Source organism: Ambystoma mexicanum, chromosome 4p (assembly GCF_040938575.1).
Source record: "Ambystoma mexicanum isolate Mex_15411 chromosome 4p, UKY_AmexF1_1, whole genome shotgun sequence".
Taxonomy (NCBI): domain Eukaryota; kingdom Metazoa; phylum Chordata; class Amphibia; order Caudata; family Ambystomatidae; genus Ambystoma; species Ambystoma mexicanum.
This window is the reverse complement of record NC_090927.1, coordinates 50,613,517-50,635,562: the sequence shown is the minus strand read 5'-3', so window position 1 is coordinate 50,635,562 and position 22,046 is coordinate 50,613,517. Positions and strand designations below refer to the sequence as shown.

Here is a 22,046-nt window from a genome sequence, read left to right as displayed (position 1 = left end):
CAAGCCGCTTCATCTTCCAGTCCTATCTAGAAAGGAAGGCCCTGAAAAGTTGGCAGCAATTGCAAAGCAGGATTTGCCTTCATTTATTGGGGTTGGGGGGGTGGGGTCAATCGGTCAGGGGCTTACTTCCCCACACACTTCAGGAGCGCCACAGGGACTCTTCTCCAGCCTGCCAATAGGCTGCAGATATTTGCCCCCAGCCAATGCTGCACTTTGGGGGCAAGGGGCAGGTTTCAGGTGGCAAGACGGGCAGCAAAGGGTTAATGAGGCGTGCCCCAGCACTCACGCGCCTCCGAGAGGAACTGCAGACTCTCTTGCCCATTTTAGCAAAAGGGGACCGTCCATCCCTGATAGGGCTCGAACCGCTGCCCTTGGTTCTTGCGTGTTCTCTCAAGCTAGTCATTTTTAGATTGGTCTTGGTATTGTGCTTTGCTTAGCCACTGTAAGCAATGACAGCTCAATACCAGAGCAGCGTAAAGCTTGATTTCTGCCACTGAAAGTGCATCTCGGTCATTTGCGTGGGACACCACCGGTCAAGCTTCTCAAGCATCCTGCCAGTGGTGGACCCATGGGGCACTGCTCTCAGGATCTCCATAACCTGCTTCTTGCTGACAGCCTCCCATATGGTCTAGCGGTTAGGATTCCTGGTTTTCACCCAGGCGGCCCGGGTTCGACTCCCGGTATGGGAAGACTAGCCTTTTCTACATAGAACTCCCGATTCCGTTTCTGTTGCATTTACATTTTGAGAAAAGCCTGAATTTCCCCACATTGTTTCCCTTGGGGCCCCGGCGGCCCCATGCAGTCTGTCCGTGTTTCAGGCTCCCGATTCCTCAGTATGAGGGCTGGACTTGCAAGAAGAAGGGCCGACTACAAGCGGCTTGGGTATGAGGTGCATACCAATGTCTGCGGCTTTCATACCCGAGATCTCGTCTGCACCCATCTTTGAGGCGTGACGTGTCCCCCGCACCCCCCGTCAAGAGAGCAACGGTGGGACCACATTTGGAAAACAGGCCGCCTTGCATTGAAACCGTTGCTGCAAGACGTTAAAGGCCAGAGGAAAGAAGGGCGCCCTGACAGACCGTCATTTCCGCTGACCTCGAGTGTTAAGCGTTCAGTACCTCGGCCAAGGCTAGGGAGAAGACAGAGACTACGCAATCACAATTGGGGTTAAATTAAAAACAAAACGCGCTTCCCCGAGCCAGGTAGGAGTCGAACCTACAATCTTCTGATCCGTAGTCAGACGCGTTATCCATTGCGCCACTGGCCCTCGTGGGTCTGCGCATACCCCTATCCTTCCACAAAAGGGAGGTGCTGTGCTTGCCCCCTCCCCACATTACACAGCTCTTTAGAAAATAATGCTACTCTTCATTTCGGAGCTGACTCTCAAGCCGCTTCATCTTCCAGTCCTATCTAGAAAGGAAGGCCCTGAAAAGTTGGCAGCAATTGCAAAGCAGGATTTGCCTTCATTTATTGGGGTTGGGGGGGTGGGGTCAATCGGTCAGGGGCTTACTTCCCCACACACTTCAGGAGCACCACAGGGACTCTTCTCCAGCCTGCCAATAGGCTGCAGATATTTGCCCCCAGCCAATGCTGCACTTTGGGGGCAAGGGGCAGGTTTCAGGTGGCAAGACGGGCAGCAAAGGGTTAATGAGGCGTGCCCCAGCACTCACGCGCCTCCGAGAGGAACTGCAGACTCTCTTGCCCATTTTAGCAAAAGGGGACCGTCCATCCCTGATAGGGCTCGAACCGCTGCCCTTGGTTCTTGCGTGTTCTCTCAAGCTAGTCATTTTTAGATTGGTCTTGGTATTGTGCTTTGCTTAGCCACTGTAAGCAATGACAGCTCAATACCAGAGCAGCGTAAAGCTTGATTTCTGCCACTGAAAGTGCATCTCGGTCATTTGCGTGGGACACCACCGGTCAAGCTTCTCAAGCATCCTGCCAGTGGTGGACCCATGGGGCACTGCTCTCAGGATCTCCATAACCTGCTTCTTGCTGACAGCCTCCCATATGGTCTAGCGGTTAGGATTCCTGGTTTTCACCCAGGCGGCCCGGGTTCGACTCCCGGTATGGGAAGACTAGCCTTTTCTACATAGAACTCCCGTTTCTGTTGCATTTACATTTTGAGAAAAGCCTGAATTTCCCCACATTGTTTCCCTTGGGGCCCCGGCGGCCCCATGCAGTCTGTCCGTGTTTCAGGCTCCCGATTCCTCAGTATGAGGGCTGGACTTGCAAGAAGAAGGGCCGACTACAAGCGGCTTGGGTATGAGGTGCATACCAATGTCTGCGGCTTTCATACCCGAGATCTCGTCTGCACCCACCTTTGAGGCGTGACGTGTCCCCCGCACCCCCCGTCAAGAGAGCAACGGTGGGACCACATTTGGAAAACAGGCCGCCTTGCATTGAAACCGTTGCTGCAAGACGTTAAAGGCCAGAGGAAAGAAGGGCGCCCTGACAGACCGTCATTTCCGCTGACCTCGAGTGTTAAGCGTTCAGTACCTCGGCCAAGGCTAGGGAGAAGACAGAGACTACGCAATCACAATTGGGGTTAAATTAAAAACAAAACGCGCTTCCCCGAGCCAGGTAGGAGTCGAACCTACAATCTTCTGATCCGTAGTCAGACGCGTTATCCATTGCGCCACTGGCCCTCGTGGGTCTGCGCATACCCCTATCCTTCCACAAAAGGGAGGTGCTGTGCTTGCCCCCTCCCCACATTACACAGCTCTTTAGAAAATAATGCTACTCTTCATTTCGGAGCTGACTCTCAAGCCGCTTCATCTTCCAGTCCTATCTAGAAAGGAAGGCCCTGAAAAGTTGGCAGCAATTGCAAAGCAGGATTTGCCTTCATTTATTGGGGTTGGGGGGGTGGGGTCAATCGGTCAGGGGCTTACTTCCCCACACACTTCAGGAGCGCCACAGGGACTCTTCTCAAGCCTGCCAATAGGCTGCAGATATTTGCCCCCAGCCAATGCTGCACTTTGGGGGCAAGGGGCAGGTTTCAGGTGGCAAGACGGGCAGCAAAGGGTTAATGAGGCGTGCCCCAGCACTCACGCGCCTCCGAGAGGAACTGCAGACTCTCTTGCCCATTTTAGCAAAAGGGGACCGTCCATCCCTGATAGGGCTCGAACCGCTGCCCTTGGTTCTTGCGTGTTCTCTCAAGCTAGTCATTTTTAGATTGGTCTTGGTATTGTGCTTTGCTTAGCCACTGTAAGCAATGACAGCTCAATACCAGAGCAGCGTAAAGCTTGATTTCTGCCACTGAAAGTGCATCTCGGTCATTTGCGTGGGACACCACCGGTCAAGCTTCTCAAGCATCCTGCCAGTGGTGGACCCATGGGGCACTGCTCTCAGGATCTCCATAACCTGCTTCTTGCTGACAGCCTCCCATATGGTCTAGCGGTTAGGATTCCTGGTTTTCACCCAGGCGGCCCGGGTTCGACTCCCGGTATGGGAAGACTAGCCTTTTCTACATAGAACTCCCGATTCCGTTTCTGTTGCATTTACATTTTGAGAAAAGCCTGAATTTCCCCACATTGTTTCCCTTGGGGCCCCGGCGGCCCCATGCAGTCTGTCCGTGTTTCAGGCTCCCGATTCCTCAGTATGAGGGCTGGACTTGCAAGAAGAAGGGCCGACTACAAGCGGCTTGGGTATGAGGTGCATACCAATGTCTGCGGCTTTCATACCCGAGATCTCGTCTGCACCCACCTTTGAGGCGTGACGTGTCCCCCGCACCCCCCGTCAAGAGAGCAACGGTGGGACCACATTTGGAAAACAGGCCGCCTTGCATTGAAACCGTTGCTGCAAGACGTTAAAGGCCAGAGGAAAGAAGGGCGCCCTGACAGACCGTCATTTCCGCTGACCTCGAGTGTTAAGCGTTCAGTACCTCGGCCAAGGCTAGGGAGAAGACAGAGACTACGCAATCACAATTGGGGTTAAATTAAAAACAAAACGCGCTTCCCCGAGCCAGGTAGGAGTCGAACCTACAATCTTCTGATCCGTAGTCAGACGCGTTATCCATTGCGCCACTGGCCCTCGTGGGTCTGTGCATACCCCTATCCTTCCACAAAAGGGAGGTGCTGTGCTTGCCCCCTCCCCACATTACACAGCTCTTTAGAAAATAATGCTACTCTTCATTTCGGAGCTGACTCTCAAGCCGCTTCATCTTCCAGTCCTATCTAGAAAGGAAGGCCCTGAAAAGTTGGCAGCAATTGCAAAGCAGGATTTGCCTTCATTTATTGGGGTTGGGGGGGTGGGGTCAATCGGTCAGGGGCTTACTTCCCCACACACTTCAGGAGCGCCACAGGGACTCTTCTCCAGCCTGCCAATAGGCTGCAGATATTTGCCCCCAGCCAATGCTGCACTTTGGGGGCAAGGGGCAGGTTTCAGGTGGCAAGACGGGCAGCAAAGGGTTAATGAGGCGTGCCCCAGCACTCACGCGCCTCCGAGAGGAACTGCAGACTCTCTTGCCCATTTTAGCAAAAGGGGACCGTCCATCCCTGATAGGGCTCGAACCGCTGCCCTTGGTTCTTGCGTGTTCTCTCAAGCTAGTCATTTTTAGATTGGTCTTGGTATTGTGCTTTGCTTAGCCACTGTAAGCAATGACAGCTCAATACCAGAGCAGCGTAAAGCTTGATTTCTGCCACTGAAAGTGCATCTCGGTCATTTGCGTGGGACACCACCGGTCAAGCTTCTCAAGCATCCTGCCAGTGGTGGACCCATGGGGCACTGCTCTCAGGATCTCCATAACCTGCTGCTTGCTGACAGCCTCCCATATGGTCTAGCGGTTAGGATTCCTGGTTTTCACCCAGGCGGCCCGGGTTCGACTCCCGGTATGGGAAGACTAGCCTTTTCTACATAGAACTCCCGATTCCGTTTCTGTTGCATTTACATTTTGAGAAAAGCCTGAATTTCCCCACATTGTTTCCCTTGGGGCCCCGGCGGCCCCATGCAGTCTGTCCGTGTTTCAGGCTCCCGATTCCTCAGTATGAGGGCTGGACTTGCAAGAAGAAGGGCCGACTACAAGCGGCTTGGGTATGAGGTGCATACCAATGTCTGCGGCTTTCATACCCGAGATCTCGTCTGCACCCACCTTTGAGGCGTGACGTGTCCCCCGCACCCCCCGTCAAGAGAGCAACGGTGGGACCACATTTGGAAAACAGGCCGCCTTGCATTGAAACCGTTGCTGCAAGACGTTAAAGGCCAGAGGAAAGAAGGGCGCCCTGACAGACCGTCATTTCCGCTGACCTCGAGTGTTAAGCGTTCAGTACCTCGGCCAAGGCTAGGGAGAAGACAGAGACTACGCAATCACAATTGGGGTTAAATTAAAAACAAAACGCGCTTCCCCGAGCCAGGTAGGAGTCGAACCTACAATCTTCTGATCCGTAGTCAGACGCGTTATCCATTGCGCCACTGGCCCTCGTGGGTCTGCGCATACCCCTATCCTTCCACAAAAGGGAGGTGCTGTGCTTGCCCCCTCCCCACATTACACAGCTCTTTAGAAAATAATGCTACTCTTCATTTCGGAGCTGACTCTCAAGCCGCTTCATCTTCCAGTCCTATCTAGAAAGGAAGGCCCTGAAAAGTTGGCAGCAATTGCAAAGCAGGATTTGCCTTCATTTATTGGGGTTGGGGGGGTGGGGTCAATCGGTCAGGGGCTTCCTTCCCCACACACTTCAGGAGCGCCACAGGGACTCTTCTCCAGCCTGCCAATAGGCTGCAGATATTTGCCCCCAGCCAATGCTGCACTTTGGGGGCAAGGGGCAGGTTTCAGGTGGCAAGACGGGCAGCAAAGGGTTAATGAGGCATGCCCCAGCACTCACGCGCCTCCGAGAGGAACTGCAGACTCTCTTGCCCATTTTAGCAAAAGGGGACCGTCCACCCCTGATAGGGCTCGAACCGCTGCCCTTGGTTCTTGCGTGTTCTCTCAAGCTAGTCATTTTTAGATTGGTCTTGGTATTGTGCTTTGCTTAGCCACTGTAAGCAATGACAGCTCAATACCAGAGCAGCGTAAAGCTTGATTTCTGCCACTGAAAGTGCATCTCGGTCATTTGCGTGGGACACCACCGGTCAAGCTTCTCAAGCATCCTGCCAGTGGTGGACCCATGGGGCACTGCTCTCAGGATCTCCATAACCTGCTTCTTGCTGACAGCCTCCCATATGGTCTAGCGGTTAGGATTCCTGGTTTTCACCCAGGCGGCCCGGGTTCGACTCCCGGTATGGGAAGACTAGCCTTTTCTACATAGAACTCCCGTTTCTGTTGCATTTACATTTTGAGAAAAGCCTGAATTTCCCCACATTGTTTCCCTTGGGGCCCCGGCGGCCCCATGCAGTCTGTCCGTGTTTCAGGCTCCCGATTCCTCAGTATGAGGGCTGGACTTGCAAGAAGAAGGGCCGACTACAAGCGGCTTGGGTATGAGGTGCATACCAATGTCTGCGGCTTTCATACCCGAGATCTCGTCTGCACCCACCTTTGAGGCGTGACGTGTCCCCCGCACCCCCCGTCAAGAGAGCAACGGTGGGACCACATTTGGAAAACAGGCCGCCTTGCATTGAAACCGTTGCTGCAAGACGTTAAAGGCCAGAGGAAAGAAGGGCGCCCTGACAGACCGTCATTTCCGCTGACCTCGAGTGTTAAGCGTTCAGTACCTCGGCCAAGGCTAGGGAGAAGACAGAGACTACGCAATCACAATTGGGGTTAAATTAAAAACAAAACGCGCTTCCCCGAGCCAGGTAGGAGTCGAACCTACAATCTTCTGATCCGTAGTCAGACGCGTTATCCATTGCGCCACTGGCCCTCGTGGGTCTGCGCATACCCCTATCCTTCCACAAAAGGGAGGTGCTGTGCTTGCCCCCTCCCCACATTACACAGCTCTTTAGAAAATAATGCTACTCTTCATTTCGGAGCTGACTCTCAAGCCGCTTCATCTTCCAGTCCTATCTAGAAAGGAAGGCCCTGAAAAGTTGGCAGCAATTGCAAAGCAGGATTTGCCTTCATTTATTGGGGTTGGGGGGGTGGGGTCAATCGGTCAGGGGCTTACTTCCCCACACACTTCAGGAGCGCCACAGGGACTCTTCTCCAGCCTGCCAATAGGCTGCAGATATTTGCCCCCAGCCAATGCTGCACTTTGGGGGCAAGGGGCAGGTTTCAGGTGGCAAGACGGGCAGCAAAGGGTTAATGAGGCGTGCCCCAGCACTCACGCGCCTCCGAGAGGAACTGCAGACTCTCTTGCCCATTTTAGCAAAAGGGGACCGTCCATCCCTGATAGGGCTCGAACCGCTGCCCTTGGTTCTTGCGTGTTCTCTCAAGCTAGTCATTTTTAGATTGGTCTTGGTATTGTGCTTTGCTTAGCCACTGTAAGCAATGACAGCTCAATACCAGAGCAGCGTAAAGCTTGATTTCTGCCACTGAAAGTGCATCTCGGTCATTTGCGTGGGACACCACCGGTCAAGCTTCTCAAGCATCCTGCCAGTGGTGGACCCATGGGGCACTGCTCTCAGGATCTCCATAACCTGCTTCTTTCTGACAGCCTCCCATATGGTCTAGCGGTTAGGATTCCTGGTTTTCACCCAGGCGGCCCGGGTTCGACTCCCGGTATGGGAAGACTAGCCTTTTCTACATAGAACTCCCGATTCCGTTTCTGTTGCATTTACATTTTGAGAAAAGCCTGAATTTCCCCACATTGTTTCCCTTGGGGCCCCGGCGGCCCCATGCAGTCTGTCCGTGTTTCAGGCTCCCGATTCCTCAGTATGAGGGCTGGACTTGCAAGAAGAAGGGCCGACTACAAGCGGCTTGGGTATGAGGTGCATACCAATGTCTGCGGCTTTCATACCCGAGATCTCGTCTGCACCCACCTTTGAGGCGTGACGTGTCCCCCGCACCCCCCGTCAAGAGAGCAACGGTGGGACCACATTTGGAAAACAGGCCGCCTTGCATTGAAACCGTTGCTGCAAGACGTTAAAGGCCAGAGGAAAGAAGGGCGCCCTGACAGACCGTCATTTCCGCTGACCTCGAGTGTTAAGCGTTCAGTACCTCGGCCAAGGCTAGGGAGAAGACAGAGACTACGCAATCACAATTGGGGTTAAATTAAAAACAAAACGCGCTTCCCCGAGCCAGGTAGGAGTCGAACCTACAATCTTCTGATCCGTAGTCAGACGCGTTATCCATTGCGCCACTGGCCCTCGTGGGTCTGCGCATACCCCTATCCTTCCACAAAAGGGAGGTGCTGTGCTTGCCCCCTCCCCACATTACACAGCTCTTTAGAAAATAATGCTACTCTTCATTTCGGAGCTGACTCTCAAGCCGCTTCATCTTCCAGTCCTATCTAGAAAGGAAGGCCCTGAAAAGTTGGCAGCAATTGCAAAGCAGGATTTGCCTTCATTTATTGGGGTTGGGGGGGTGGGGTCAATCGGTCAGGGGCTTACTTCCCCACACACTTCAGGAGCGCCACAGGGACTCTTCTCCAGCCTGCCAATAGGCTGCAGATATTTGCCCCCAGCCAATGCTGCACTTTGGGGGCAAGGGGCAGGTTTCAGGTGGCAAGACGGGCAGCAAAGGGTTAATGAGGCGTGCCCCAGCACTCACGCGCCTCCGAGAGGAACTGCAGACTCTCTTGCCCATTTTAGCAAAAGGGGACCGTCCATCCCTGATAGGGCTCGAACCGCTGCCCTTGGTTCTTGCGTGTTCTCTCAAGCTAGTCATTTTTAGATTGGTCTTGGTATTGTGCTTTGCTTAGCCACTGTAAGCAATGACAGCTCAATACCAGAGCAGCGTAAAGCTTGATTTCTGCCACTGAAAGTGCATCTCGGTCATTTGCGTGGGACACCACCGGTCAAGCTTCTCAAGCATCCTGCCAGTGGTGGACCCATGGGGCACTGCTCTCAGGATCTCCATAACCTGCTTCTTGCTGACAGCCTCCCATATGGTCTAGCGGTTAGGATTCCTGGTTTTCACCCAGGCGGCCCGGGTTCGACTCCCGGTATGGGAAGACTAGCCTTTTCTACATAGAACTCCCGATTCCGTTTCTGTTGCATTTACATTTTGAGAAAAGCCTGAATTTCCCCACATTGTTTCCCTTGGGGCCCCGGCGGCCCCATGCAGTCTGTCCGTGTTTCAGGCTCCCGATTCCTCAGTATGAGGGCTGGACTTGCAAGAAGAAGGGCCGACTACAAGCGGCTTGGGTATGAGGTGCATACCAATGTCTGCGGCTTTCATACCCGAGATCTCGTCTGCACCCACCTTTGAGGCGTGACGTGTCCCCCGCACCCCCCGTCAAGAGAGCAACGGTGGGACCACATTTGGAAAACAGGCCGCCTTGCATTGAAACCGTTGCTGCAAGACGTTAAAGGCCAGAGGAAAGAAGGGCGCCCTGACAGACCGTCATTTCCGCTGACCTCGAGTGTTAAGCGTTCAGTACCTCGGCCAAGGCTAGGGAGAAGACAGAGACTACGCAATCACAATTGGGGTTAAATTAAAAACAAAACGCGCTTCCCCGAGCCAGGTAGGAGTCAAACCTACAATCTTCTGATCCGTAGTCAGACGCGTTATCCGTTGCGCCACTGGCCCTCGTGGGTCTGCGCATACCCCTATCCTTCCACAAAAGGGAGGTGCTGTGCTTGCCCCCTCCCCACATTACACAGCTCTTTAGAAAATAATGCTACTCTTCATTTCGGAGCTGACTCTCAAGCCGCTTCATCTTCCAGTCCTATCTAGAAAGGAAGGCCCTGAAAAGTTGGCAGCAATTGCAAAGCAGGATTTGCCTTCATTTATTGGGGTTGGGGGGGTGGGGTCAATCGGTCAGGGGCTTACTTCCCCACACACTTCAGGAGCGCCACAGGGACTCTTCTCCAGCCTGCCAATAGGCTGCAGATATTTGCCCCCAGCCAATGCTGCACTTTGGGGGCAAGGGGCAGGTTTCAGGTGGCAAGACGGGCAGCAAAGGGTTAATGAGGCGTGCCCCAGCACTCACGCGCCTCCGAGAGGAACTGCAGACTCTCTTGCCCATTTTAGCAAAAGGGGACCGTCCATCCCTGATAGGGCTCGAACCGCTGCCCTTGGTTCTTGCGTGTTCTCTCAAGCTAGTCATTTTTAGATTGGTCTTGGTATTGTGCTTTGCTTAGCCACTGTAAGCAATGACAGCTCAATACCAGAGCAGCGTAAAGCTTGATTTCTGCCACTGAAAGTGCATCTCGGTCATTTGCGTGGGACACCACCGGTCAAGCTTCTCAAGCATCCTGCCAGTGGTGGATCCATGGGGCACTGCTCTCAGGATCTCCATAACCTGCTTCTTGCTGACAGCCTCCCATATGGTCTAGCGGTTAGGATTCCTGGTTTTCACCCAGGCGGCCCGGGTTCGACTCCCGGTATGGGAAGACTAGCCTTTTCTACATAGAACTCCCGATTCCGTTTCTGTTGCATTTACATTTTGAGAAAAGCCTGAATTTCCCCACATTGTTTCCCTTGGGGCCCCGGCGGCCCCATGCAGTCTGTCCGTGTTTCAGGCTCCCGATTCCTCAGTATGAGGGCTGGACTTGCAAGAAGAAGGGCCGACTACAAGCGGCTTGGGTATGAGGTGCATACCAATGTCTGCGGCTTTCATACCCGAGATCTCGTCTGCACCCACCTTTGAGGCGTGACGTGTCCCCCGCACCCCCCGTCAAGAGAGCAACGGTGGGACCACATTTGGAAAACAGGCCGCCTTGCATCGAAACCGTTGCTGCAAGACGTTAAAGGCCAGAGGAAAGAAGGGCGCCCTGACAGACCGTCATTTCCGCTGACCTCGAGTGTTAAGCGTTCAGTACCTCGGCCAAGGCTAGGGAGAAGACAGAGACTACGCAATCACAATTGGGGTTAAATTAAAAACAAAACGCGCTTCCCCGAGCCAGGTAGGAGTCGAACCTACAATCTTCTGATCCGTAGTCAGACGCGTTATCCATTGCGCCACTGGCCCTCGTGGGTCTGCGCATACCCCTATCCTTCCACAAAAGGGAGGTGCTGTGCTTGCCCCCTCCCCACATTACACAGCTCTTTAGAAAATAATGCTACTCTTCATTTCGGAGCTGACTCTCAAGCCGCTTCATCTTCCAGTCCTATCTAGAAAGGAAGGCCCTGAAAAGTTGGCAGCAATTGCAAAGCAGGATTTGCCTTCATTTATTGGGGTTGGGGGGGTGGGGTCAATCGGTCAGGGGCTTACTTCCCCACACACTTCAGGAGCGCCACAGGGACTCTTCTCCAGCCTGCCAATAGGCTGCAGATATTTGCCCCCAGCCAATGCTGCACTTTGGGGGCAAGGGGCAGGTTTCAGGTGGCAAGACGGGCAGCAAAGGGTTAATGAGGCGTGCCCCAGCACTCACGCGCCTCCGAGAGGAACTGCAGACTCTCTTGCCCATTTTAGCAAAAGGGGACCGTCCATCCCTGATAGGGCTCGAACCGCTGCCCTTGGTTCTTGCGTGTTCTCTCAAGCTAGTCATTTTTAGATTGGTCTTGGTATTGTGCTTTGCTTAGCCACTGTAAGCAATGACAGCTCAATACCAGAGCAGCGTAAAGCTTGATTTCTGCCACTGAAAGTGCATCTCGGTCATTTGCGTGGGACACCACCGGTCAAGCTTCTCAAGCATCCTGCCAGTGGTGGACCCATGGGGCACTGCTCTCAGGATCTCCATAACCTGCTTCTTGCTGACAGCCTCCCATATGGTCTAGCGGTTAGGATTCCTGGTTTTCACCCAGGCGGCCCGGGTTCGACTCCCGGTATGGGAAGACTAGCCTTTTCTACATAGAACTCCCGATTCCGTTTCTGTTGCATTTACATTTTGAGAAAAGCCTGAATTTCCCCACATTGTTTCCCTTGGGGCCCCGGCGGCCCCATGCAGTCTGTCCGTGTTTCAGGCTCCCGATTCCTCAGTATGAGGGCTGGACTTGCAAGAAGAAGGGCCGACTACAAGCGGCTTGGGTATGAGGTGCATACCAATGTCTGCGGCTTTCATACCCGAGATCTCGTCTGCACCCACCTTTGAGGCGTGACGTGTCCCCCGCACCCCCCGTCAAGAGAGCAACGGTGGGACCACATTTGGAAAACAGGCCGCCTTGCATTGAAACCGTTGCTGCAAGACGTTAAAGGCCAGAGGAAAGAAGGGCGCCCTGACAGACCGTCATTTCCGCTGACCTCGAGTGTTAAGCGTTCAGTACCTCGGCCAAGGCTAGGGAGAAGACAGAGACTACGCAATCACAATTGGGGTTAAATTAAAAACAAAACGCGCTTCCCCGAGCCAGGTAGGAGTCGAACCTACAATCTTCTGATCCGTAGTCAGACGCGTTATCCATTGCGCCACTGGCCCTCGTGGGTCTGCGCATACCCCTATCCTTCCACAAAAGGGAGGTGCTGTGCTTGCCCCCTCCCCACATTACACAGCTCTTTAGAAAATAATGCTACTCTTCATTTCGGAGCTGACTCTCAAGCCGCTTCATCTTCCAGTCCTATCTAGAAAGGAAGGCCCTGAAAAGTTGGCAGCAATTGCAAAGCAGGATTTGCCTTCATTTATTGGGGTTGGGGGGGTGGGGTCAATCGGTCAGGGGCTTACTTCCCCACACACTTCAGGAGCGCCACAGGGACTCTTCTCCAGCCTGCCAATAGGCTGCAGATATTTGCCCCCAGCCAATGCTGCACTTTGGGGGCAAGGGGCAGGTTTCAGGTGGCAAGACGGGCAGCAAAGGGTTAATGAGGCGTGCCCCAGCACTCACGCGCCTCCGAGAGGAACTGCAGACTCTCTTGCCCATTTTAGCAAAAGGGGACCGTCCATCCCTGATAGGGCTCGAACCGCTGCCCTTGGTTCTTGCGTGTTCTCTCAAGCTAGTCATTTTTAGATTGGTCTTGGTATTGTGCTTTGCTTAGCCACTGTAAGCAATGACAGCTCAATACCAGAGCAGCGTAAAGCTTGATTTCTGCCACTGAAAGTGCATCTCGGTCATTTGCGTGGGACACCACCGGTCAAGCTTCTCAAGCATCCTGCCAGTGGTGGACCCATGGGGCACTGCTCTCAGGATCTCCATAACCTGCTTCTTGCTGACAGCCTCCCATATGGTCTAGCGGTTAGGATTCCTGGTTTTCACCCAGGCGGCCCGGGTTCGACTCCCGGTATGGGAAGACTAGCCTTTTCTACATAGAACTCCCGATTCCGTTTCTGTTGCATTTACATTTTGAGAAAAGCCTGAATTTCCCCACATTGTTTCCCTTGGGGCCCCGGCGGCCCCATGCAGTCTGTCCGTGTTTCAGGCTCCCGATTCCTCAGTATGAGGGCTGGACTTGCAAGAAGAAGGGCCGACTACAAGCGGCTTGGGTATGAGGTGCATACCAATGTCTGCGGCTTTCATACCCGAGATCTCGTCTGCACCCACCTTTGAGGCGTGACGTGTCCCCCGCACCCCCCGTCAAGAGAGCAACGGTGGGACCACATTTGGAAAACAGGCCGCCTTGCATTGAAACCGTTGCTGCAAGACGTTAAAGGCCAGAGGAAAGAAGGGCGCCCTGACAGACCGTCATTTCCGCTGACCTCGAGTGTTAAGCGTTCAGTACCTCGGCCAAGGCTAGGGAGAAGACAGAGACAACGCAATCACAATTGGGGTTAAATTAAAAACAAAACGCGCTTCCCCGAGCCAGGTAGGAGTCGAACCTACAATCTTCTGATCCGTAGTCAGACGCGTTATCCATTGCGCCACTGGCCCTCGTGGGTCTGCGCATACCCCTATCCTTCGACAAAAGGGAGGTGCTGTGCTTGCCCCCTCCCCACATTACACAGCTCTTTAGAAAATAATGCTACTCTTCATTTCGGAGCTGACTCTCAAGCCGCTTCATCTTCCAGTCCTATCTAGAAAGGAAGGCCCTGAAAAGTTGGCAGCAATTGCAAAGCAGGATTTGCCTTCATTTATTGGGGTTGGGGGGGTGGGGTCAATCGGTCAGGGGCTTACTTCCCCACACACTTCAGGAGCGCCACAGGGACTCTTCTCCAGCCTGCCAATAGGCTGCAGATATTTGCCCCCAGCCAATGCTGCACTTTGGGGGCAAGGGGCAGGTTTCAGGTGGCAAGACGGGCAGCAAAGGGTTAATGAGGCGTGCCCCAGCACTCACGCGCCTCCGAGAGGAACTGCAGACTCTCTTGCCCATTTTAGCAAAAGGGGACCGTCCATCCCTGATAGGGCTCGAACCGCTGCCCTTGGTTCTTGCGTGTTCTCTCAAGCTAGTCATTTTTAGATTGGTCTTGGTATTGTGCTTTGCTTAGCCACTGTAAGCAATGACAGCTCAATACCAGAGCAGCGTAAAGCTTGATTTCTGCCACTGAAAGTGCATCTCGGTCATTTGCGTGGGACACCACCGGTCAAGCTTCTCAAGCATCCTGCCAGTGGTGGACCCATGGGGCACTGCTCTCAGGATCTCCATAACCTGCTTCTTGCTGACAGCCTCCCATATGGTCTAGCGGTTAGGATTCCTGGTTTTCACCCAGGCGGCCCGGGTTCGACTCCCGGTATGGGAAGACTAGCCTTTTCTACATAGAACTCCCGATTCCGTTTCTGTTGCATTTACATTTTGAGAAAAGCCTGAATTTCCCCACATTGTTTCCCTTGGGGCCCCGGCGGCCCCATGCAGTCTGTCCGTGTTTCAGGCTCCCGATTCCTCAGTATGAGGGCTGGACTTGCAAGAAGAAGGGCCGACTACAAGCGGCTTGGGTATGAGGTGCATACCAATGTCTGCGGCTTTCATACCCGAGATCTCGTCTGCACCCACCTTTGAGGCGTGACGTGTCCCCCGCACCCCCCGTCAAGAGAGCAACGGTGGGACCACATTTGGAAAACAGGCCGCCTTGCATTGAAACCGTTGCTGCAAGACGTTAAAGGCCAGAGGAAAGAAGGGCGCCCTGACAGACCGTCATTTCCGCTGACCTCGAGTGTTAAGCGTTCAGTACCTCGGCCAAGGCTAGGGAGAAGACAGAGACTACGCAATCACAATTGGGGTTAAATTAAAAACAAAACGCGCTTCCCCGAGCCAGGTAGGAGTCGAACCTACAATCTTCTGATCCGTAGTCAGACGCGTTATCCATTGCGCCACTGGCCCTCGTGGGTCTGTGCATACCCCTATCCTTCCACAAAAGGGAGGTGCTGTGCTTGCCCCCTCCCCACATTACACAGCTCTTTAGAAAATAATGCTACTCTTCATTTCGGAGCTGACTCTCAAGCCGCTTCATCTTCCAGTCCTATCTAGAAAGGAAGGCCCTGAAAAGTTGGCAGCAATTGCAAAGCAGGATTTGCCTTCATTTATTGGGGTTGGGGGGGTGGGGTCAATCGGTCAGGGGCTTACTTCCCCACACACTTCAGGAGCGCCACAGGGACTCTTCTCCAGCCTGCCAATAGGCTGCAGATATTTGCCCCCAGCCAATGCTGCACTTTGGGGGCAAGGGGCAGGTTTCAGGTGGCAAGACGGGCAGCAAAGGGTTAATGAGGCGTGCCCCAGCACTCACGCGCCTCCGAGAGGAACTGCAGACTCTCTTGCCCATTTTAGCAAAAGGGGACCGTCCATCCCTGATAGGGCTCGAACCGCTGCCCTTGGTTCTTGCGTGTTCTCTCAAGCTAGTCATTTTTAGATTGGTCTTGGTATTGTGCTTTGCTTAGCCACTGTAAGCAATGACAGCTCAATACCAGAGCAGCGTAAAGCTTGATTTCTGCCACTGAAAGTGCATCTCGGTCATTTGCGTGGGACACCACCGGTCAAGCTTCTCAAGCATCCTGCCAGTGGTGGACCCATGGGGCACTGCTCTCAGGATCTCCATAACCTGCTGCTTGCTGACAGCCTCCCATATGGTCTAGCGGTTAGGATTCCTGGTTTTCACCCAGGCGGCCCGGGTTCGACTCCCGGTATGGGAAGACTAGCCTTTTCTACATAGAACTCCCGATTCCGTTTCTGTTGCATTTACATTTTGAGAAAAGCCTGAATTTCCCCACATTGTTTCCCTTGGGGCCCCGGTGGCCCCATGCAGTCTGTCCGTGTTTCAGGCTCCCGATTCCTCAGTATGAGGGCTGGACTTGCAAGAAGAAGGGCCGACTACAAGCGGCTTGGGTATGAGGTGCATACCAATGTCTGCGGCTTTCATACCCGAGATCTCGTCTGCACCCACCTTTGAGGCGTGACGTGTCCCCCGCACCCCCCGTCAAGAGAGCAACGGTGGGACCACATTTGGAAAACAGGCCGCCTTGCATTGAAACCGTTGCTGCAAGACGTTAAAGGCCAGAGGAAAGAAGGGCGCCCTGACAGACCGTCATTTCCGCTGACCTCGAGTGTTAAGCGTTCAGTACCTCGGCCAAGGCTAGGGAGAAGACAGAGACTACGCAATCACAATTGGGGTTAAATTAAAAACAAAACGCGCTTCCCCGAGCCAGGTAGGAGTCGAACCTACAATCTTCTGATCCGTAGTCAGACGCGTTATCCATTGCGCCACTGGCCCTCGTGGGTCTGCGCATACCCCTATCCTTCCACAAAAGGGAGGTACTGTGCTTGCCCCCTCCCCACATTACACAGCTCTTTAGAAAATAATGCTACTCTTCATTTCGGAGCTGACTCTCAAGCCGCTTCATCTTCCAGTCCTATCTAGAAAGGAAGGCCCTGAAAAGTTGGCAGCAATTGCAAAGCAGGATTTGCCTTCATTTATTGGGGTTGGGGGGGTGGGGTCAATCGGTCAGGGGCTTCCTTCCCCACACACTTCAGGAGCGCCACAGGGACTCTTCTCCAGCCTGCCAATAGGCTGCAGATATTTGCCCCCAGCCAATGCTGCACTTTGGGGGCAAGGGGCAGGTTTCAGGTGGCAAGACGGGCAGCAAAGGGTTAATGAGGCATGCCCCAGCACTCACGCGCCTCCGAGAGGAACTGCAGACTCTCTTGCCCATTTTAGCAAAAGGGGACCGTCCACCCCTGATAGGGCTCGAACCGCTGCCCTTGGTTCTTGCGTGTTCTCTCAAGCTAGTCATTTTTAGATTGGTCTTGGTATTGTGCTTTGCTTAGCCACTGTAAGCAATGACAGCTCAATACCAGAGCAGCGTAAAGCTTGATTTCTGCCACTGAAAGTGCATCTCGGTCATTTGCGTGGGACACCACCGGTCAAGCTTCTCAAGCATCCTGCCAGTGGTGGACCCATGGGGCACTGCTCTCAGGATCTCCATAACCTGCTTCTTGCTGACAGCCTCCCATATGGTCTAGCGGTTAGGATTCCTGGTTTTCACCCAGGCGGCCCGGGTTCGACTCCCGGTATGGGAAGACTAGCCTTTTCTACATAGAACTCCCGTTTCTGTTGCATTTACATTTTGAGAAAAGCCTGAATTTCCCCACATTGTTTCCCTTGGGGCCCCGGCGGCCCCATGCAGTCTGTCCGTGTTTCAGGCTCCCGATTCCTCAGTATGAGGGCTGGACTTGCAAGAAGAAGGGCCGACTACAAGCGGCTTGGGTATGAGGTGCATACCAATGTCTGCGGCTTTCATACCCGAGATCTCGTCTGCACCCACCTTTGAGGCGTGACGTGTCCCCCGCACCCCCCGTCAAGAGAGCAACGGTGGGACCACATTTGGAAAACAGGCCGCCTTGCATTGAAACCGTTGCTGCAAGACGTTAAAGGCCAGAGGAAAGAAGGGCGCCCTGACAGACCGTCATTTCCGCTGACCTCGAGTGTTAAGCGTTCAGTACCTCGGCCAAGGCTAGGGAGAAGACAGAGACTACGCAATCACAATTGGGGTTAAATTAAAAACAAAACGCGCTTCCCCGAGCCAGGTAGGAGTCGAACCTACAATCTTCTGATCCGTAGTCAGACGCGTTATCCATTGCGCCACTGGCCCTCGTGGGTCTGCGCATACCCCTATCCTTCCACAAAAGGGAGGTGCTGTGCTTGCCCCCTCCCCACATTACACAGCTCTTTAGAAAATAATGCTACTCTTCATTTCGGAGCTGACTCTCAAGCCGCTTCATCTTCCAGTCCTATCTAGAAAGGAAGGCCCTGAAAAGTTGGCAGCAATTGCAAAGCAGGATTTGCCTTCATTTATTGGGGTTGGGGGGGTGGGGTCAATCGGTCAGGGGCTTACTTCCCCACACACTTCAGGAGCGCCACAGGGACTCTTCTCCAGCCTGCCAATAGGCTGCAGATATTTGCCCCCAGCCAATGCTGCACTTTGGGGGCAAGGGGCAGGTTTCAGGTGGCAAGACGGGCAGCAAAGGGTTAATGAGGCGTGCCCCAGCACTCACGCGCCTCCGAGAGGAACTGCAGACTCTCTTGCCCATTTTAGCAAAAGGGGACCGTCCATCCCTGATAGGGCTCGAACCGCTGCCCTTGGTTCTTGCGTGTTCTCTCAAGCTAGTCATTTTTAGATTGGTCTTGGTATTGTGCTTTGCTTAGCCACTGTAAGCAATGACAGCTCAATACCAGAGCAGCGTAAAGCTTGATTTCTGCCACTGAAAGTGCATCTCGGTCATTTGCGTGGGACACCACCGGTCAAGCTTCTCAAGCATCCTGCCAGTGGTGGACCCATGGGGCACTGCTCTCAGGATCTCCATAACCTGCTTCTTTCTGACAGCCTCCCATATGGTCTAGCGGTTAGGATTCCTGGTTTTCACCCAGGCGGCCCGGGTTCGACTCCCGGTATGGGAAGACTAGCCTTTTCTACATAGAACTCCCGATTCCGTTTCTGTTGCATTTACATTTTGAGAAAAGCCTGAATTTCCCCACATTGTTTCCCTTGGGGCCCCGGCGGCCCCATGCAGTCTGTCCGTGTTTCAGGCTCCCGATTCCTCAGTATGAGGGCTGGACTTGCAAGAAGAAGGGCCGACTACAAGCGGCTTGGGTATGAGGTGCATACCAATGTCTGCGGCTTTCATACCCGAGATCTCGTCTGCACCCACCTTTGAGGCGTGACGTGTCCCCCGCACCCCCCGTCAAGAGAGCAACGGTGGGACCACATTTGGAAAACAGGCCGCCTTGCATTGAAACCGTTGCTGCAAGACGTTAAAGGCCAGAGGAAAGAAGGGCGCCCTGACAGACCGTCATTTCCGCTGACCTCGAGTGTTAAGCGTTCAGTACCTCGGCCAAGGCTAGGGAGAAGACAGAGACTACGCAATCACAATTGGGGTTAAATTAAAAACAAAACGCGCTTCCCCGAGCCAGGTAGGAGTCGAACCTACAATCTTCTGATCCGTAGTCAGACGCGTTATCCATTGCGCCACTGGCCCTCGTGGGTCTGCGCATACCCCTATCCTTCCACAAAAGGGAGGTGCTGTGCTTGCCCCCTCCCCACATTACACAGCTCTTTAGAAAATAATGCTACTCTTCATTTCGGAGCTGACTCTCAAGCCGCTTCATCTTCCAGTCCTATCTAGAAAGGAAGGCCCTGAAAAGTTGGCAGCAATTGCAAAGCAGGATTTGCCTTCATTTATTGGGGTTGGGGGGGTGGGGTCAATCGGTCAGGGGCTTACTTCCCCACACACTTCAGGAGCGCCACAGGGACTCTTCTCCAGCCTGCCAATAGGCTGCAGATATTTGCCCCCAGCCAATGCTGCACTTTGGGGGCAAGGGGCAGGTTTCAGGTGGCAAGACGGGCAGCAAAGGGTTAATGAGGCGTGCCCCAGCACTCACGCGCCTCCGAGAGGAACTGCAGACTCTCTTGCCCATTTTAGCAAAAGGGGACCGTCCATCCCTGATAGGGCTCGAACCGCTGCCCTTGGTTCTTGCGTGTTCTCTCAAGCTAGTCATTTTTAGATTGGTCTTGGTATTGTGCTTTGCTTAGCCACTGTAAGCAATGACAGCTCAATACCAGAGCAGCGTAAAGCTTGATTTCTGCCACTGAAAGTGCATCTCGGTCATTTGCGTGGGACACCACCGGTCAAGCTTCTCAAGCATCCTGCCAGTGGTGGACCCATGGGGCACTGCTCTCAGGATCTCCATAACCTGCTTCTTGCTGACAGCCTCCCATATGGTCTAGCGGTTAGGATTCCTGGTTTTCACCCAGGCGGCCCGGGTTCGACTCCCGGTATGGGAAGACTAGCCTTTTCTACATAGAACTCCCGATTCCGTTTCTGTTGCATTTACATTTTGAGAAAAGCCTGAATTTCCCCACATTGTTTCCCTTGGGGCCCCGGCGGCCCCATGCAGTCTGTCCGTGTTTCAGGCTCCCGATTCCTCAGTATGAGGGCTGGACTTGCAAGAAGAAGGGCCGACTACAAGCGGCTTGGGTATGAGGTGCATACCAATGTCTGCGGCTTTCATACCCGAGATCTCGTCTGCACCCACCTTTGAGGCGTGACGTGTCCCCCGCACCCCCCGTCAAGAGAGCAACGGTGGGACCACATTTGGAAAACAGGCCGCCTTGCATTGAAACCGTTGCTGCAAGACGTTAAAGGCCAGAGGAAAGAAGGGCGCCCTGACAGACCGTCATTTCCGCTGACCTCGAGTGTTAAGCGTTCAGTACCTCGGCCAAGGCTAGGGAGAAGACAGAGACTACGCAATCACAATTGGGGTTAAATTAAAAACAAAACGCGCTTCCCCGAGCCAGGTAGGAGTCGAACCTACAATCTTCTGATCCGTAGTCAGACGCGTTATCCGTTGCGCCACTGGCCCTCGTGGGTCTGCGCATACCCCTATCCTTCCACAAAAGGGAGGTGCTGTGCTTGCCCCCTCCCCACATTACACAGCTCTTTAGAAAATAATGCTACTCTTCATTTCGGAGCTGACTCTCAAGCCGCTTCATCTTCCAGTCCTATCTAGAAAGGAAGGCCCTGAAAAGTTGGCAGCAATTGCAAAGCAGGATTTGCCTTCATTTATTGGGGTTGGGGGGGTGGGGTCAATCGGTCAGGGGCTTACTTCCCCACACACTTCAGGAGCGCCACAGGGACTCTTCTCCAGCCTGCCAATAGGCTGCAGATATTTGCCCCCAGCCAATGCTGCACTTTGGGGGCAAGGGGCAGGTTTCAGGTGGCAAGACGGGCAGCAAAGGGTTAATGAGGCGTGCCCCAGCACTCACGCGCCTCCGAGAGGAACTGCAGACTCTCTTGCCCATTTTAGCAAAAGGGGACCGTCCATCCCTGATAGGGCTCGAACCGCTGCCCTTGGTTCTTGCGTGTTCTCTCAAGCTAGTCATTTTTAGATTGGTCTTGGTATTGTGCTTTGCTTAGCCACTGTAAGCAATGACAGCTCAATACCAGAGCAGCGTAAAGCTTGATTTCTGCCACTGAAAGTGCATCTCGGTCATTTGCGTGGGACACCACCGGTCAAGCTTCTCAAGCATCCTGCCAGTGGTGGATCCATGGGGCACTGCTCTCAGGATCTCCATAACCTGCTTCTTGCTGACAGCCTCCCATATGGTCTAGCGGTTAGGATTCCTGGTTTTCACCCAGGCGGCCCGGGTTCGACTCCCGGTATGGGAAGACTAGCCTTTTCTACATAGAACTCCCGATTCCGTTTCTGTTGCATTTACATTTTGAGAAAAGCCTGAATTTCCCCACATTGTTTCCCTTGGGGCCCCGGCGGCCCCATGCAGTCTGTCCGTGTTTCAGGCTCCCGATTCCTCAGTATGAGGGCTGGACTTGCAAGAAGAAGGGCCGACTACAAGCGGCTTGGGTATGAGGTGCATACCAATGTCTGCGGCTTTCATACCCGAGATCTCGTCTGCACCCACCTTTGAGGCGTGACGTGTCCCCCGCACCCCCCGTCAAGAGAGCAACGGTGGGACCACATTTGGAAAACAGGCCGCCTTGCATCGAAACCGTTGCTGCAAGACGTTAAAGGCCAGAGGAAAGAAGGGCGCCCTGACAGACCGTCATTTCCGCTGACCTCGAGTGTTAAGCGTTCAGTACCTCGGCCAAGGCTAGGGAGAAGACAGAGACTACGCAATCACAATTGGGGTTAAATTAAAAACAAAACGCGCTTCCCCGAGCCAGGTAGGAGTCGAACCTACAATCTTCTGATCCGTAGTCAGACGCGTTATCCATTGCGCCACTGGCCCTCGTGGGTCTGCGCATACCCCTATCCTTCCACAAAAG

At 53.8% G+C, this 22,046-nt stretch overlaps 32 non-coding genes across 32 annotated transcripts; 16 read left to right on the top strand and 16 right to left on the bottom strand.

The window, feature by feature from the left end:
* Nucleotides 1-617: 617 nt before the first annotated feature.
* Nucleotides 618-689, top strand: TRNAE-UUC (transfer RNA glutamic acid (anticodon UUC)). Its single transcript has one exon. It is a non-coding gene; the product is annotated as a tRNA-Glu (tRNA).
* A 505-nt stretch (nt 690-1,194) lies between these two features.
* Nucleotides 1,195-1,267, bottom strand: TRNAR-ACG (transfer RNA arginine (anticodon ACG)). The gene has a single exon. It is a non-coding gene; the product is annotated as a tRNA-Arg (tRNA).
* A 734-nt stretch (nt 1,268-2,001) lies between these two features.
* Nucleotides 2,002-2,073, top strand: TRNAE-UUC (transfer RNA glutamic acid (anticodon UUC)). Its single transcript has one exon. It is a non-coding gene; the product is annotated as a tRNA-Glu (tRNA).
* A 499-nt stretch (nt 2,074-2,572) lies between these two features.
* Nucleotides 2,573-2,645, bottom strand: TRNAR-ACG (transfer RNA arginine (anticodon ACG)). The gene has a single exon. It is a non-coding gene; the product is annotated as a tRNA-Arg (tRNA).
* A 734-nt stretch (nt 2,646-3,379) lies between these two features.
* TRNAE-UUC (transfer RNA glutamic acid (anticodon UUC)) lies at nt 3,380-3,451 on the top strand. The gene has a single exon. It is a non-coding gene; the product is annotated as a tRNA-Glu (tRNA).
* A 505-nt stretch (nt 3,452-3,956) lies between these two features.
* On the bottom strand, nt 3,957-4,029 carry TRNAR-ACG (transfer RNA arginine (anticodon ACG)). Its single transcript has one exon. It is a non-coding gene; the product is annotated as a tRNA-Arg (tRNA).
* A 734-nt stretch (nt 4,030-4,763) lies between these two features.
* On the top strand, nt 4,764-4,835 carry TRNAE-UUC (transfer RNA glutamic acid (anticodon UUC)). Its single transcript has one exon. It is a non-coding gene; the product is annotated as a tRNA-Glu (tRNA).
* A 505-nt stretch (nt 4,836-5,340) lies between these two features.
* On the bottom strand, nt 5,341-5,413 carry TRNAR-ACG (transfer RNA arginine (anticodon ACG)). The gene has a single exon. It is a non-coding gene; the product is annotated as a tRNA-Arg (tRNA).
* Nucleotides 5,414-6,147: 734 nt separating this feature from the next.
* Nucleotides 6,148-6,219, top strand: TRNAE-UUC (transfer RNA glutamic acid (anticodon UUC)). Its single transcript has one exon. It is a non-coding gene; the product is annotated as a tRNA-Glu (tRNA).
* A 499-nt stretch (nt 6,220-6,718) lies between these two features.
* Nucleotides 6,719-6,791, bottom strand: TRNAR-ACG (transfer RNA arginine (anticodon ACG)). The gene has a single exon. It is a non-coding gene; the product is annotated as a tRNA-Arg (tRNA).
* A 734-nt stretch (nt 6,792-7,525) lies between these two features.
* On the top strand, nt 7,526-7,597 carry TRNAE-UUC (transfer RNA glutamic acid (anticodon UUC)). The gene has a single exon. It is a non-coding gene; the product is annotated as a tRNA-Glu (tRNA).
* Nucleotides 7,598-8,102: 505 nt separating this feature from the next.
* On the bottom strand, nt 8,103-8,175 carry TRNAR-ACG (transfer RNA arginine (anticodon ACG)). Its single transcript has one exon. It is a non-coding gene; the product is annotated as a tRNA-Arg (tRNA).
* Nucleotides 8,176-8,909: 734 nt separating this feature from the next.
* Nucleotides 8,910-8,981, top strand: TRNAE-UUC (transfer RNA glutamic acid (anticodon UUC)). The gene has a single exon. It is a non-coding gene; the product is annotated as a tRNA-Glu (tRNA).
* A 505-nt stretch (nt 8,982-9,486) lies between these two features.
* Nucleotides 9,487-9,559, bottom strand: TRNAR-ACG (transfer RNA arginine (anticodon ACG)). The gene has a single exon. It is a non-coding gene; the product is annotated as a tRNA-Arg (tRNA).
* Nucleotides 9,560-10,293: 734 nt separating this feature from the next.
* Nucleotides 10,294-10,365, top strand: TRNAE-UUC (transfer RNA glutamic acid (anticodon UUC)). Its single transcript has one exon. It is a non-coding gene; the product is annotated as a tRNA-Glu (tRNA).
* A 505-nt stretch (nt 10,366-10,870) lies between these two features.
* Nucleotides 10,871-10,943, bottom strand: TRNAR-ACG (transfer RNA arginine (anticodon ACG)). The gene has a single exon. It is a non-coding gene; the product is annotated as a tRNA-Arg (tRNA).
* Nucleotides 10,944-11,677: 734 nt separating this feature from the next.
* On the top strand, nt 11,678-11,749 carry TRNAE-UUC (transfer RNA glutamic acid (anticodon UUC)). The gene has a single exon. It is a non-coding gene; the product is annotated as a tRNA-Glu (tRNA).
* Nucleotides 11,750-12,254: 505 nt separating this feature from the next.
* TRNAR-ACG (transfer RNA arginine (anticodon ACG)) lies at nt 12,255-12,327 on the bottom strand. Its single transcript has one exon. It is a non-coding gene; the product is annotated as a tRNA-Arg (tRNA).
* Nucleotides 12,328-13,061: 734 nt separating this feature from the next.
* Nucleotides 13,062-13,133, top strand: TRNAE-UUC (transfer RNA glutamic acid (anticodon UUC)). Its single transcript has one exon. It is a non-coding gene; the product is annotated as a tRNA-Glu (tRNA).
* A 505-nt stretch (nt 13,134-13,638) lies between these two features.
* Nucleotides 13,639-13,711, bottom strand: TRNAR-ACG (transfer RNA arginine (anticodon ACG)). The gene has a single exon. It is a non-coding gene; the product is annotated as a tRNA-Arg (tRNA).
* Nucleotides 13,712-14,445: 734 nt separating this feature from the next.
* TRNAE-UUC (transfer RNA glutamic acid (anticodon UUC)) lies at nt 14,446-14,517 on the top strand. Its single transcript has one exon. It is a non-coding gene; the product is annotated as a tRNA-Glu (tRNA).
* A 505-nt stretch (nt 14,518-15,022) lies between these two features.
* TRNAR-ACG (transfer RNA arginine (anticodon ACG)) lies at nt 15,023-15,095 on the bottom strand. The gene has a single exon. It is a non-coding gene; the product is annotated as a tRNA-Arg (tRNA).
* A 734-nt stretch (nt 15,096-15,829) lies between these two features.
* On the top strand, nt 15,830-15,901 carry TRNAE-UUC (transfer RNA glutamic acid (anticodon UUC)). Its single transcript has one exon. It is a non-coding gene; the product is annotated as a tRNA-Glu (tRNA).
* A 505-nt stretch (nt 15,902-16,406) lies between these two features.
* On the bottom strand, nt 16,407-16,479 carry TRNAR-ACG (transfer RNA arginine (anticodon ACG)). Its single transcript has one exon. It is a non-coding gene; the product is annotated as a tRNA-Arg (tRNA).
* A 734-nt stretch (nt 16,480-17,213) lies between these two features.
* On the top strand, nt 17,214-17,285 carry TRNAE-UUC (transfer RNA glutamic acid (anticodon UUC)). The gene has a single exon. It is a non-coding gene; the product is annotated as a tRNA-Glu (tRNA).
* Nucleotides 17,286-17,784: 499 nt separating this feature from the next.
* Nucleotides 17,785-17,857, bottom strand: TRNAR-ACG (transfer RNA arginine (anticodon ACG)). Its single transcript has one exon. It is a non-coding gene; the product is annotated as a tRNA-Arg (tRNA).
* A 734-nt stretch (nt 17,858-18,591) lies between these two features.
* TRNAE-UUC (transfer RNA glutamic acid (anticodon UUC)) lies at nt 18,592-18,663 on the top strand. The gene has a single exon. It is a non-coding gene; the product is annotated as a tRNA-Glu (tRNA).
* Nucleotides 18,664-19,168: 505 nt separating this feature from the next.
* Nucleotides 19,169-19,241, bottom strand: TRNAR-ACG (transfer RNA arginine (anticodon ACG)). Its single transcript has one exon. It is a non-coding gene; the product is annotated as a tRNA-Arg (tRNA).
* A 734-nt stretch (nt 19,242-19,975) lies between these two features.
* Nucleotides 19,976-20,047, top strand: TRNAE-UUC (transfer RNA glutamic acid (anticodon UUC)). Its single transcript has one exon. It is a non-coding gene; the product is annotated as a tRNA-Glu (tRNA).
* Nucleotides 20,048-20,552: 505 nt separating this feature from the next.
* On the bottom strand, nt 20,553-20,625 carry TRNAR-ACG (transfer RNA arginine (anticodon ACG)). The gene has a single exon. It is a non-coding gene; the product is annotated as a tRNA-Arg (tRNA).
* Nucleotides 20,626-21,359: 734 nt separating this feature from the next.
* TRNAE-UUC (transfer RNA glutamic acid (anticodon UUC)) lies at nt 21,360-21,431 on the top strand. Its single transcript has one exon. It is a non-coding gene; the product is annotated as a tRNA-Glu (tRNA).
* A 505-nt stretch (nt 21,432-21,936) lies between these two features.
* On the bottom strand, nt 21,937-22,009 carry TRNAR-ACG (transfer RNA arginine (anticodon ACG)). The gene has a single exon. It is a non-coding gene; the product is annotated as a tRNA-Arg (tRNA).
* Nucleotides 22,010-22,046: the final 37 nt, after the last annotated feature.